Source organism: Dioscorea cayenensis, unplaced genomic scaffold (assembly GCF_009730915.1).
Source record: "Dioscorea cayenensis subsp. rotundata cultivar TDr96_F1 unplaced genomic scaffold, TDr96_F1_v2_PseudoChromosome.rev07_lg8_w22 25.fasta BLBR01001891.1, whole genome shotgun sequence".
NCBI lineage: Eukaryota > Viridiplantae > Streptophyta > Magnoliopsida > Dioscoreales > Dioscoreaceae > Dioscorea > Dioscorea cayenensis.
In genome coordinates, this window is record NW_024088282.1 from 1 (window position 1) to 14,555 (window position 14,555).

Genomic DNA, 14,555 nt, shown 5'->3' on the forward strand with positions numbered 1-14,555 from the left:
TCAGTTACGTATTGCTCCAGCCGGTCGGGTCCGTCGAGGCTGCGAAACCGTAAACTATGGTTACCCACCAGGCCGGTTAACCGGCCCGTGCCCATCTCTAATTACGGAACACAAAAACATATTATTATTGTTTTGATTAATAAATAGGAGACATTCGACATAAGATTATGATTTTCATTAAAAAATAGGAGCCATTGCAAAAATAAAAAAAAACAACAACCTTAGAATTAGTGTTTTCAATAAAAAAAATTTCATTTTGAAAAGAAAACATTGAATTAGGGTTTTGATTCAAAAATAGCAAACATTTGCAAAAGAAAACATCATATTAGAGCATTGATTAATAAATAGGAGACATTTCAAAAAGAAACAAAGGATAAGGGCATTGATTAAAACCCCAAAAATAGGGACATTTCAAAAAGAAAACATAGGATTATGGTTTTGATTCAAAAATAGAAGATATTCCCAAAATAAATTGTAAGATTAGGGTTTTGATTAAAAAAATGAGCCATTCGAAAAATAAAGGATAGGGTTAATGTTTTGATTGAAAAATATGATACATACATGACAATAGGATTATTGTTTTTGATTGAAAATTAGGAGACATTCCCAAATGAAAACATAAGATTTGTGTTTTTGAAAAATAGGAGCCATTCCTATAACATTTAAAACTTAATTTTTAGTATTTTTGAATGAAAAAATAGGAGACTTTACTTTTTTTAATAGGACAAAGGATTAGGGTTTTTATTTAAAAAAATAGGAGCCATGTCAAACTATCATTCAGAATTTCTACTATTTTGCAAAGAAAACAGATGATCAGGGTTTTCAATCCTATATTCTTGAGTAAAAAAAAATTTTTTGGAGTGCTAAAAGAAAACATAGGCTAAAGGAAAGCGCCAAATCACATCATGTTCAATCTTTTCAAGGGCTTTCTGCTTGGTTTCTGATAGACAATGCCTAGGAGTTGCATTACATCTTGTTGTTCTCCTCATTTCTACTCATTTGAGTTGTTCGACTTCATTTCTGCCGGTTTTCAGAATACGGTGAGAATCTCTTCGATGCTATCGGTTTGACCATTCCGCGGTGTTTATTATGGCAGACTCATTTGTGGTAGTCTGGGTGAAGTTTATCATACCCGAAATATATAACTCGGTTTCTCCAATGTAAAATGAAGTTGATTTCCATCCGATTGGTCAAGTGCACTTCATCTTCAAATGAGTCGTAGTCGATTTTTATTGTCGAGGCGCAGCATGTGCTATTGTCGTCTCCGCTTTGAAAAACGCAGTTTATTTCGTTGTAAAGTTCTTCTCGTTTATGGTTATCTATTTGTATATTTTAAATAATGTTTAACTATTTGCTATTATCAATTTAAATATATTACCAATATGTTTAATAATTGTCATCTCCGTTTAACTTTATCTTTACATGTATAACTATTTATATTAACGTGTAAATTCTCAAAGTCTCTGCGTAAAACGGTGATCTTTTCGTTTGATCTGAATTGTTGGCAGGTGCCACGTGGCAGGTGGCAAGGTTATGGTATCCCGTGCATAAGAATTAATGACGGCATTAATTCTTATGCACGGTAACATAAATATCCGAACACCCGTTCGTTGTCATCAGTCAATGTCGGTGCATTGTGCATTTAACTTTTTTCTCGGATATGAAGAGTCAGCATGCTTGTGGACTTCACACCATAAATAACCAGGAAAAACACTTCCCATGGACAACCACTCCTCGTCGTCCTCATCATCCTCCTCCTCCTCCTCCTCTTCCTCCTCGTCATCTGCTTCTTGTATATGATATTCGCTAGAGTCTGATGAAAGTTCAAAGATGAACTATATCTGAATCCTCCTTCCTTATCTTGAGAATCAATCAGCCATAATCACGTAACAAGTTAAACTATCTTTTCCTGCCCAAGTCGAAATACTCTCATAATTGCCTGAATGCAGAGGATTCTCCAGCGGTGGATGACGGGCAAGAAATTAAGCGAGCATTTCGACTTGGGTAAGAAAGAAAGTTTTCACTTATTGCGTGATTGTGGAGGATTCTCTAGAGGAGGGAGGTCAGGAAACATCCTTTAAGACGGAGTTAATATCTATCACTTGAGACTTTTTGTTACCGTTTAAGAATATTACGTCAATGTACAACTATTACATTCTATGTTTAACTATCAGGATCTTCGCTTAAGTCAGACCATGACACATTGATTAATAGTCATTTTCATGAATGTGTTTGTTTAACCTTTTTTTAATGTTGTATGTTGTGCAGGTTCAAGTTGATGCGCATGTTATGCAACCGCTGTAAGCATTCAAATGTACATACACTTGTTTCGTTCTACGAGGGTCGAGTCGTGAGTGTCCAAAGTCCGAGAGGACGTTGTAAATGTTGTAAATGTTTTATAAATAAAAACGAAATGCTTATTTGAATGTGAACTTCGAAATTTAAACAGAGACCTAGTAAAAACAATGTGGGAAACAAAAAGAAATGTCATTGTAAACAATAGAAAAAGTTAAACAATACTCAAGTTACTCTTTAAACAATGACAAGTTGTTTAAGAAAAATACGTAAAGATGTTTAAACAAAGTGACCCAGAGATACCCATCTTCAACGCGATATCGATTGAAAAGCATTCAATTTAAAAAATAACATATATTTTAAACAGTTAAATCACTATATTTAAACGGTTTATGTATTATTTACATGATATAGACTTTATTTAAACTGGTAATCGTTATTTTAAACACTATATGTATCTGTTTAAACATAAAAAGCTTGACGTTTAAACAGATACTCATGTCGAGCGATGACAATATGTCTTCATCGCGACAGTGACATATATTTCCCTTTTTGCCCTTGGGATGGAGGGAAAAATACCGCCCAATCACATCACGTCTAGTCTAACCTCTATGCACTTTTTTGTCTTCATCGCGACAGTGATATATATATATATGCACTTTTTTTGTTTGCCTATCTGACTGTTGTTTGTTGTTTACATCTTCTTCTTCTTCTTCTTCTTCTTCGGCTTATTTTTGTTCTTCATTTCATTTGGTTTGTACGATTTGGTTTTCGGCCGATATATTATGGAGAGTTTTTGTGGTATTGCTAGATTCAACGGGGAGGGAAGAGTGCTAATGTTCACGGCTCAGACTTCTTGGGAGTTGGTGTTAGCTGAGATATGTGAGCGATGGGGTCTCGAAGTTTCTCTTATCAGGGTTAAGTTCATCACACCAGATGGATATAAAATGATTTGTCCAATAGAAAACGATGTTGACTTCCAGCGGATGTGTCACGTGCACTCCATCTTCAAATGTGCTGTAGTTGATCTTGTTGTCGAGACAGAAGATGTGCCATTGCCGAATCCTAATGAAAACGAGTTTTACTCGTTGTAAGTTCGTTCTCTTTTAATTGTTCCAGTTATCTGGGGTCATTAGTGTTTAAATATGTCCGTCAATGGTTAACATCTTGTACTAGTCGTTTACGTTATTAGTTAACTGCTTAAGTATTTAATTTAACGTTTAAATATTGTCATCATCACTTAAACATTATATTCTCTGCTTAACATATTGATCTTTTTATTTGACTGAAGTGTTGGCGTGAATTCGTGATTCCGCGAGTGCTCCCCTGCTCATCCCCATGGGCGACCCTCGACGCAGTGGGATATCTTCCTTCCTCGTCAGATCATTTTGAAGTGTTGTCGTTGGATATTGGACAACATTTTGACGGTGTCGAACATTTCAGTGATGTACTTCAAAATCATGCAATCAAACGGAATTTTGACTTCAAATTCATATAGAACGAAAAACATCGGGTGACTGTGGAATGCGCTGCCGATGCTTGTCGTTGGCGCCTTCATGCATCAAAAGAGTATAACAAAAATACATTCAGAATCAAGACAATCAACCCATCACACACTTACGGTGGTGGCATAGGTTCGGCGTCACATCCGAAAGCGCCCAAAAATGGGTTAGCGCACGAGTGATTCGAAGCTTCAAGGACCGCCCTTGCACAAGGCCATCGACATTCGTGGCGACACGATGCGGGAACATGGTGTCCACATACCATACAAGCAGGCTTTGGTTGGGAAAAAGCATGCCCGGATGGTCTTGGATGGCAAAGCTGACATCTCCGACTATGATCGCTTTGCTTTGGTATGTGGATAAGATGGGTCGAGACAACCTCGAGCAGTGTCGTGATCGTGGAAAGAGACGGTGATCATTTTAAACGCGCATTCTTTTCTTTTCAGCGATGCGGTATTGTGGGATTCAAGAGGGCTTACAGTCCGCTCGTTCTCGATGGTACCCACCTCCTTGGAAAAATATCGGGCACACTCATCAGGGTGCCACAGGAAAAATGGAAACAATGGTTTTTCCACGCCGCCTTTGGGTATAGTCGACAATGAGACCGATGCCAATTGGACTTGGTTCATATCTAAGTTAGGCGATGCTTTATACGAGGATGGAGATTATCATGAGATAAATACTGCGTGTCGACATGTCCAAGGGCCTTGTGAGCGCAATTGCAGAGTCTTCCCTTCTTCGCCACATGCATACTGTCTTCGACATTTGGAGGCCAATTTTATGAAAGCCAATGTCAGACTTGGGAAGGCATTGAGGAAGGAGTGCTGGTCTATATATACTTCCGCATTGCGTGGGCATCCACGGCTAAAGATTTCGATGATACCGTGAATGAACTCGCAGCCATATCACCCAAGCTCATCACCGGTTGATTAATAAATCGGATATGGCACATTGGTCGAATTATCTCGCTCGGAGGTGATCATTGGGGTGAGATGTATTCAAACGTCACGGAGTCGCTCAATGCTTGGATCAAGGAAGCTCGCCATTTACCGTGACGAAAATGGTCGACTCCATAAGGTCTCATGAATGTTGGTTTTACACTTAACATTTAGTGTTACCCTTTAAACATTCTCAATCTTTTGTTTAATTACACTTGTCCGACTTTTAAATATTAATCCTTTCGTTTAAATATTTACAATAATGTTTAAACATGTTTACTAATTATTTAACCATCACTGCCTTTTGTTTAACCTTATTTGCCAGTGTTCAAGTTGATGCGCATGTTATGTAACCGGCGTGAGCAAGCTGAACAAATGGGAGGCCTTCTTATGCCCGTACATACATTCAAGGTAGAGATCATTGTTAAGGACACCGAAATCTTCGTGTTGGTCGTTGTGTCGATGATCGCTACGAGCGATCGACCAGATGCAAAGAACTCAGAGATCTCGCCATCGAACTTGTTCATGTCGATGGTGGCAAGTTTATGGTATCCCTTGCAAACATGCTTGCGCTGCAATAATGCGCATGCACACCAACGTAAATCAATTTATTAGCGGGTACTTCACGGTCGACAATTACAAACCCATGCGACAAGGAAGCTATATTCTCCATACCCGACGATGACGAGCCTCGCATTTCGAAAAATCGTGAGTTTTCGCTTACATCACCGCGGACGAGAAGGCAACCCGGTGCCTAGATGAAAAGAGGATCGAGTCGCAAGCGCTTGATGTCCGTGGAGTTACAATGCACCACGCCATGGATCCGGCCACAATCGAGATCTTGTAATGAAAACTGTCGCCCGACTCAGGCATTATAAATAAGCCGACGATGACAGGGAAACATTGTGTATTAATGGGCAACTTTCCATATTTAAACTCTTACTCTTTACAATGAATGCATTTATTTAAACAGAGATGCCTTATTTTTAAATAAATACATCGTAATTTGAAATATTTCAACTCGATGTTTAAACGATATATGGTATATTTATACAATGAAACGGAAATGTACACAATTACAACGTAAATTAAACAATAAAATGAAACTGAATGGAATTTAACCTGCCTTACAATTGAAAACAAACAAAATTTACATTGAGATATACAAGTCATGTTCTTCCGAAACAAAAACAATGAATTGAATGTCCGAGCTTTACATTCGAAAACAAAATTGACATTGAGATATACAAGACATGTTCTTCAGTGACAAAATTTAACCCGCTTGTGACGACCCCCCTTTGTCATGGACGCTGCCGCCCTCCCTCCTTAAGTATGCGGGTAACATATCTTAATTTGAGGTAAGGAACGTCTGTCTGGAGTAGCCGTAACTTCTCACCCCAAAGTAATTGCTCGATAAACCACATGACGTAGACGGTGCAATCGACACTTCCTTGTTTCTAGCGTGGGGTTTCCATATCGTGCACGAGTGGGTACTTTTGTTGCCGCCGACTCGCCGAACTCCATATCGACACAATTGTCGAATAGATTCCGCTGTCGAGATATGCAAGTTGAGATTAGAATACCGATTAAATACCAAACACTATTAATCGGACATAATTAAAGAATTTACCATGTCCAATGCGCCTTTATCGTACTCCCGGACATGAAGAATAATACCGTATTCTTGTTTATCATTGTCGAGGACCACGTATATGGAAGTGGCCATTCATGATTATCGAGAGGATGACAATTTGAACTGCGGCAGAAAGTTGCGACAAAGCATCCCCGACCATAGCCATAATTGTTTCATGTGCGCCATCCGCTGACATAAAACAAAGACAAGCTGTCCTGGGTGATGGAGGCGCACTTTGTAAGGATATGGCTCTTTGCTCACTGACTTTTGGTATTATACATACGAAAGCGTCCCATCACATCATCTCGTGACCATCTCCTTCCCCTCAAGCAGCGGTACAATTTGTCCCGTGGTGGCCGACAGTGTCATTCTTCCACACGATGCGGCCGAGGTTAAAACGATAACATATATAATAAGACCATATTGTAAATGTTTAAATGATATTATCAATTATTGAATGATATTATATATAATTAAACGTTAAGTAGACAAATTAAATGATAACATAAAGACATTAAACACTATTAGAAAATCGTTAAACACTATAATAAAAAAACTTTAAACACTATCATAAAAAATCTTTAGACTTACCTGTCCCATAGAGCGACTGAGGAAGACCCTCATCAACTCCTCGCTCATATTTGTTAAGACGAGACAAAGCTAAACCCATGGGAATAAAAGCTTTTGTCGAGCCGTCCGGTCCCATTGTTGATTGGCCTTGATCATCTCTCTCGTTGCTCGGTCGGGTCTCATGGGGCATCGCTGCTGCACCTTCACGTTGTTCAAAGACCAGCAGATCTTCCTTCAATGCGAGGACGACGGTGCAAGATCAACCCGCAGACATTCTTACATGGTTGTTCTTGTTGTGGGATTGTGCCCCCGCTCGACGCGGGATGACGGCGACAACATCAACCGCAGACACATCCTTACATGGTTGTATTTGTGGTGGGATTGTGTCCCTCGCCGATGCGGTATTGTCGGCCGACGGCCACGCCACTTTAAATGATTCAACGATCTTCTCAACCGTGGCCACGAAGAAGGCATCATTGGGAGACACACCATTAGCTTGTTCTTGATCTGCAAGGATTGTGTCCATCTTTGATGTCGCAATCTCGGCAGCGGGTTCCACCGGGTCCATCGATTCATTAAGAAGAGAGTTAACAACCTTCTTAAGCGCGGCAACGGCCACATCATCTATGATGTCCTCCACCGTCATGGCCATGTCATCAACGGCGATAGACTCAATAGTAGCATCAGCCGCCGATGGTATTGCTATTGTTTCATCGTCAGCCGGCGGTGGAGACAAAGGCAGTATTGTTCTCTTCTTCGCAAGTCTCTTCGAATGTGGCCGCCTTTGAATGACCTTCCCGACGATGTCATCGCCGTCAAATTCCGACTCGTACATCCCGGTGCCAGCTTTTGGAAGGATGGCGCAATGGTCTGTGAACGCCCTTCCGAGTGCCTCAACATGAGCGACAAGCCGAGGAAACTCGGTCATCAATATCCGCATGCTCGCATAAGAGTTGCGTGACATCTTCGCCTAATGTCGCCGGGCTGTCAGCAACGGCCGGAGGGGCTACCATGGTCGGGGGCCGCCACAATCGGGGACCGCTGCTGTCGTGGTAGGGGGGTTGTTGCACCGCCGGGGTGGGGGAGGGCTCTCCTGCGCCGAGGATTGCGTGCCCGTGGTGGGTCGGAAGTAGGAGAACTCACGACGAGCGGCACGATAGAGGTCGCCTCTCATCCCGCCTTCGAGCAAGTGGTTCCGAGCAATAGCATCCATTCGCCGGTTGGCCTCCCAATAAATATTTCTTCTTCAAAGATTCACTGGAACCAGCCGAGAAACTAACATATGTAAACCAAACAATTTCTGCAAACTCATTCATTTTAAACTATAAAAACTATATTTAAACATAGTGGTTATATATTTAAACATTATAGAATATATTTAAACATAGAACAAAATATTTAAACCAGTATGAATAAGTTTTAAACGGTAAATACTAAAGTTAAACACTAAATAATATGTTTAAACATTAAAGACTTATGTTAAACATTGTCCATGATTTATTACCTCTTTCCCATCGAGCGATGACAAGCTGGTATCTACCGTCGCTTACTTCCGGTGAGTACTTTCCCCATAGCACAGCATCCTTGGGATCTTGACAAAGCGGACTTTCTTCCCTGCTCCGCTCAGCTCGCCAAACCAGACGCTAAGCTGATCGAGCAACCCTTAATGTACCTCGTGTTGGTCTTCTTCCCGGGCGATCTATCTTGCACTCGGGCGGTCGGGCTTGTGGAATATCCTCCATCGACCACTTGCGCCGCCAGCTCGCGCCCATGCGTGATCGCTCTCATGGCTTGTAGATCATTGACATAATCAACGATCCAGCTCGGAACCGAGCATGATGTATTTGGGAAGAGGACTGCACTCCATGAGGTACACCATCGTGAGTTTGACAAAATTATCTTCTTCTCCTCTCGTCGAACAAGTTGCACCCGTAATGCTCTTGATGGAGTCTCCGTGTTCTCGTGAGGGTTTTTGATAGATACCGCCTCTTCTAACGCCCGACCGGTTTTCTTCTTTCGAAAGACGCATCGCGCCGCCATCACAACGCAGACCAAGAACGAGGGCCACATCTTGAGGTCTGAAACTCAATAGGCTTTCCCCGATCCTTAATTTATTGGTGCGACCATCTTGCAAAAGAGAATCAAGAAGGGCCCTGTCTTGGTATATAGCTTCCACCATGAACGCTGCAAACGGTGTCCTTCGAATAATCTCCCAAAGGTCGAGGGCCGCGTTATCTTCAATTCAGCTAAGGTCTTCACAACCGTGTCAAATAGCATCGCCCATTAACTAGGTTGACCGCCATGAATCATGAGCCTCGCGACAATAACAACACATTCAACATCCAAAGATTGACAAAAGTTTGCGGAAATATAAGGTTTTAAACGGTAACCTCTCAGTTATTAAACAGAGATATCAAATGTTAAACAAAGACGCATTTTCTTAAACAAAGATGAGAATACTTAAACAGAGACAACAAATTTTAAACTCAGTAACATCTCTTTTTCTTAAACGCCAACCTCAATTGTAAAACCGCTAACCATATCAAACTGAAAAGGGAAATGTACATTATAAATATTACACAAATCATAACAATCGAAAAACTATTTCGATAGTGTACACATCATGAAATTGCAAAAACAAAAACAAAACCCTAGCCAGAAATCTCCATGTAGACTAACAAAACCCCAAATGAGAAATCCCTCAGACTTCAATATCTTCCAACAAAAACAGGAACACAAAACAAAAACCTGAAAAATCTTTCTTTTGTAATGTAAAAAGTTAACATAAAACCATACTCAATACCTTAGATTGCAACCGATGAAATGCCAACTAGTCTGCGCTGGGGACTTCTCCTTGGAGATACCTGTGGAAAGGGAAAAAGTCGATGAAATGCTAATTACTGAGGCTTCGCCGTAGAGACAACTTGGAGACAACTAAAAATGGAAAAGTCAAGACGTGAGTTGAGAAAAAGCAAGTAAACTGGGCTCCAATAAAATCGTCTCTTGGGGTTACCCTACGGAAACCCACCCCACTTCCTCTCAAACCGCCGAGATGGCTGCAGCCACGACTCCCCATGCAAGGGCATTTTCGTCCATAAAATTTGAAACTCACTCCGTTCACATCCGTTACAGGCTTTGGGGTTTGAAAAACATAGAGTTTAAAAGGAGGGGTTTTTAGGGATTGCAAAACTAACGGTGTGTTTTTGGCAATTTTACAAAATTAGAGGGTTTTTTTTGGCAATTTCCACTATTTTTAATCAAACCCTAGACTTATGTTTTCTTTTTGTAATGCCTCCTATTTTTGAATAAAAATAATAATTGTATGTTTTCTTTTCAGAAAATCTCTTATGTTTCAGTTTAAACCCAAATCCTATGTTTTCTATTTTTCTTGTCTACTATTTTTGAATTAAAATCATAATCCTATGATTTTTTTATAGTAATGTCTCTTATTTTTCAATGAAAACACTAATCTTATATTTTTTTTTTCAGAATATCTACTATTTTTGAATCAAAACCCTAATACAATGTTTTTCTTTTGGGAATGTTTGTTTTTAATCAAAACCCAAATTATATGTTTTTTTTCGCAATGTCTCCTATTTTTAAATCTAAAATAATAATCGTATATTTTGTGTTCGTAATGTCTCATATTTTTAAACCAAAACCCTAATCCTATGTTTTCTTTTGGAAATATCCCCTATTTTTCTATTTTTAATCAAAACAAAAACACTAATTTTCTTATAGTAATGTTTTTATTGAAAATCTAAGATTATGTCTTTTGATAGGAATGTAACATATTTTTAAACAAAACCCTAGTCTTATGTCGTAATGTGTCCTATTTTTGAATAAAAAAATTACAATCCAATGTTTTCTCTTTGGTATGTCTCCCTATCTTTCAAGAAAAATGTAATCCTAAGTTTTTCAATTTTTACCTGCTACTATTTTTTTAAATTAAAAACCATAATCCCTGTGTTTTCTTATAATAATGTATCCTATTTTTTTCAATCAAAAACACTAATCCTATATTTTCTTTTGGAATGTCTACTATTTTTCAATAAAAATTCTAATCCAATGTGTTGTTTTAGGAATGTTTACTATTTTCTTTTCTCACAATCCTAATTCTATGTTTTCTTTTGGAAATGCATCCTATTTTTGAATTAAAACCATATGTTTTTTTATGGAATACCTCCTATTTTTTTTTATCAAAACAATAATCATATGTTTTCTTTTGGTAATGTATCAAATTTTTTAATCAAAACCCTAATCGTAAGTTTTTTTGGAATTTCTCCTATTTTTCAATCAAAATCCTAATCATATGATTTCTTTTCGGAATGTCTACTATTTCTAAGCCAAAATCCTAATCCCATGTTTTCTTCTCGAAATGTCCCGTTTTCAGTTTTTAATCATAACCCTGGTATCATGCTTCATAAGTGCTTGTGCATTAGTATTATGAAGTATTCTTTTCTTATGATGAACATTATGTTTCTCAGATTTTATCCCTAATACATGTGTATTTGTGTTCTTTTGTGAACGTAAGGTTGTGTAGACAAATATAGAAGAAAGAAGCCAAAGTAGATTGTAACTGCACTTAGTTGAAGAAATCTTGGAGTGAACAAACGTGAAGACACAAGTTGTGCTCAAAGACATGAGAGTCTGTGCCAACTCCGTGGTGTTCAAGGAAATATGCAAATTTGAGGGGCACAAAGGCCTTCACACTCGTGTATTCTGACTTGTGCAAAGCTACAAGATTGTTGTTAAATGTGCTTTTGTTTGAAGATGCAACGCAATCTATAGTGTAGACGTGTACCTATTTATGTTGTCTCGATGAAGAGTGGATTCGGTAGTATTTTGGCGGAGTACTACAGCAGACACTGCAACAGGTACTGGTAGCAAATCACTGTAGCAATTTACTATACAGTTACTATTCACAGGCCACAGAAAATTCCTGGAGATTCAAACAGGCATGTGAAAATTCCACACACCCATGTGGATGCCTGATTCCAGCCCAATTTAAATCACAATTTCTGCCCGATTTAAGGGTCCTTCTTTCCATCTTTTGGCTATCATTTCTCTACCATTGGAGCAACTCGCGGCTAGGGTTTGGAGAGTCTTTGGCTAAGCTTTTGGAGTGTTTCACGGCCTTCGACATCGTGCTTCCTTCGGAAGAGAATTATTGGGGGAGCTTTCATCGGCACCAATCCCGCGAGGTGTGCACTAGCCTTGATGAGGGGACCTTTAGAGAAGATGCGGGCACTCCACAAGACCATCGATACAAACACCAAAGGGGTTTTTTTTTATGGATTACGTATTTTTACTTTTGCCTTTATTATTGATTGTATTTTGCTACATGGAGAGCTAAACCCCGAGTGGGTACTTGGACTTGTAAACCCTAGGATGATGTTGTTTTTTTGGCCTTTTGTTATTCTTCCTTTAATTGATGTTTTAATTGAGTTCCAATCTTGATTTCTTGTTGAGTTGATTTTCCCTTAGAGTAACACTACATTTGAGAATCCATTTTGGTATTCCTTGTGAATGAGTGACACACCATGAGGGTTAGACAATACTAGATTGGAGAGGATTGAGAAGGTGAGTCGAGAGGTAGTAGAACATCCCCTTTCACCTCCGGTGAGATTTATTCTACCTGCACATTCCAAGAGTTCTTTGCAGTCATAATAGAGTGAAGTGCTAAGAGATGAACTCCGCTGGGGCTTAGTTGTGCAAGGAACAGAGTGAAGCGTTGAAGTAATCCTTAGTATCTGGGGATTAATTGTGACTAGGGGTCTTCTGCATGAACCAAATGGTTAGATCTATTTTAGAAAATAGGGTTTATCAATTGGAATCCCCAAAGCCTTAAGCAACCTAGCACAGTGTGAGATGTCAAGAGTAAGAGATTTCTCCATTGGGGTATAGTGTAGGGTTAGTCATGGTTGACCTTAAGTTTTATGACCGTGTGTTTAAGGACCTATATGACTCATTAATTATTAATTAGGGAACATAATGATTGGTCTTGTATTTAAACCAATAGTCCTATGGTGAGCAATGTCTCGGTGCCCCGTTTATCATCGATTGCCTCTCTTATCTTTTATTTGCACGTTCTTCTTCTTTTCTTATTTCTATTTGCATTGATTCTTATTCACATCACTATTAATTCATCCTTGTTCTAGTTAAATAACAATCTTTGTGTTTGTAATCATTATTCCCTGTGGATTCGACTACCTACTTACCGGTGTATTATTACTTCGACAAATCAGTGCACTTGCGGTACACACGCAAAAAGGCGTTGTTAAGTTTTTAGCTGTTACCGGGAGTAGGCGTTTTGCACTTTGCTATTTTAGCTATTCAATATTTATTCTATTTCGCACTTTCTTGTTCTTCCATCATTCTGATTTATTTTTCTTTCTTTGGTTGTAACTCCAGGTTATGACCCGTGGGAACTCTTCGATATTGGTTGAAGGTGATCCTGAACTTGAACGAATATTTCATACAAGGGGTAAAAAACTTATGCAAGAACAGACAAATCAAGCTGAGGTAGAAGGTGCAGGGTCAGATATAGCAGAACAGAATGGGCAGCAGAGGACACTATCTGATTATCCCAAACCAGATGTTCTTGGCACACAATCTAGCATTATGCGGCCACCGATCATAGCTTAGAATTTTGAGCTTAAGCCAACATTCATCCAAATATCACAGCAGTTGGCACAATTTAATGGTTTGACCGATGAGGATCAATCCATCACATAGAAAACTTCTTGGAAGTGTGCGGCAAACTCAAGATCAATGGTGTTACAGATTATGCTAACAAGTTGAGGACCGTCCCGTTTTCCTTGTTAGGAAGAGCGAAGCAATGGCTACATTCATTACCTAAAGCATCTATCACTACATGGAAGAAGATGGTAGAAGCTTTTCTTGCCCGATATTTCCCTCTCAAAAAATTTACAAAGCTTAGGAATGAAATATCCTCTTTTGTGGAAACAGAATTGGAGTCTCTATTTGGGACATGGGATAGGTTCAAGGATCTCCTATGGAAATGTCCTCAACATGGGTTCCCCGAGTAGATGATCATTCAGACTTTCTATAATTGGTTGAATCTGAGCACAAGATAGTTACTTGATGCTATAGTAGAAGGTACCTTAGGGAGCAAGACCCCGGAAGAAGCCCGGCTTCTCATTGAAGAAATGGATATGAAAAGTTATTAATAGAACACAAAAGACAGAAAGAAGGTAGCTTTACTTCATGAGATTGATGCAGTTACTTCATCGCCGGCCCAAGTGAAGTCTTTGAGCAAGACGTTAGACACTCTAACTTCTATTAGAGTGTCGGGGACGGACTGTTGCATAAGGTGTGGGGAAGCGACCTGCTCCATCTGAGTTTGCCCCTATTTCTATTGGTGGTACATCCTCAGTAGAACAAGTGAACTTTGTGGATAATGCAATGAGAAACCAAGGTAATCTATATAGCAACACCTACCATTCAGGTTGGAGAAGCCACCCAAATCTTTCATGGAGTAATCAAGAGCAGCGAGAAGATAATGGCACCACCATGGTTTCCAACAACAATAACAAGCCCCGAATACGGAGAACCGAGTTTCACGTTTGGAAAACCGACTGACCGATCTGAGAG

General features: G+C 39.3%; 1 non-coding gene across 1 annotated transcript; it reads right to left on the minus strand.

The window, feature by feature from the left end:
• Positions 1–13,873: 13,873 nt before the first annotated feature.
• LOC120257124 lies at positions 13,874–13,980 on the minus strand. The gene has a single exon (XR_005535531.1). It is a non-coding gene; the product is annotated as a small nucleolar RNA R71 (small nucleolar RNA).
• Positions 13,981–14,555: the final 575 nt, after the last annotated feature.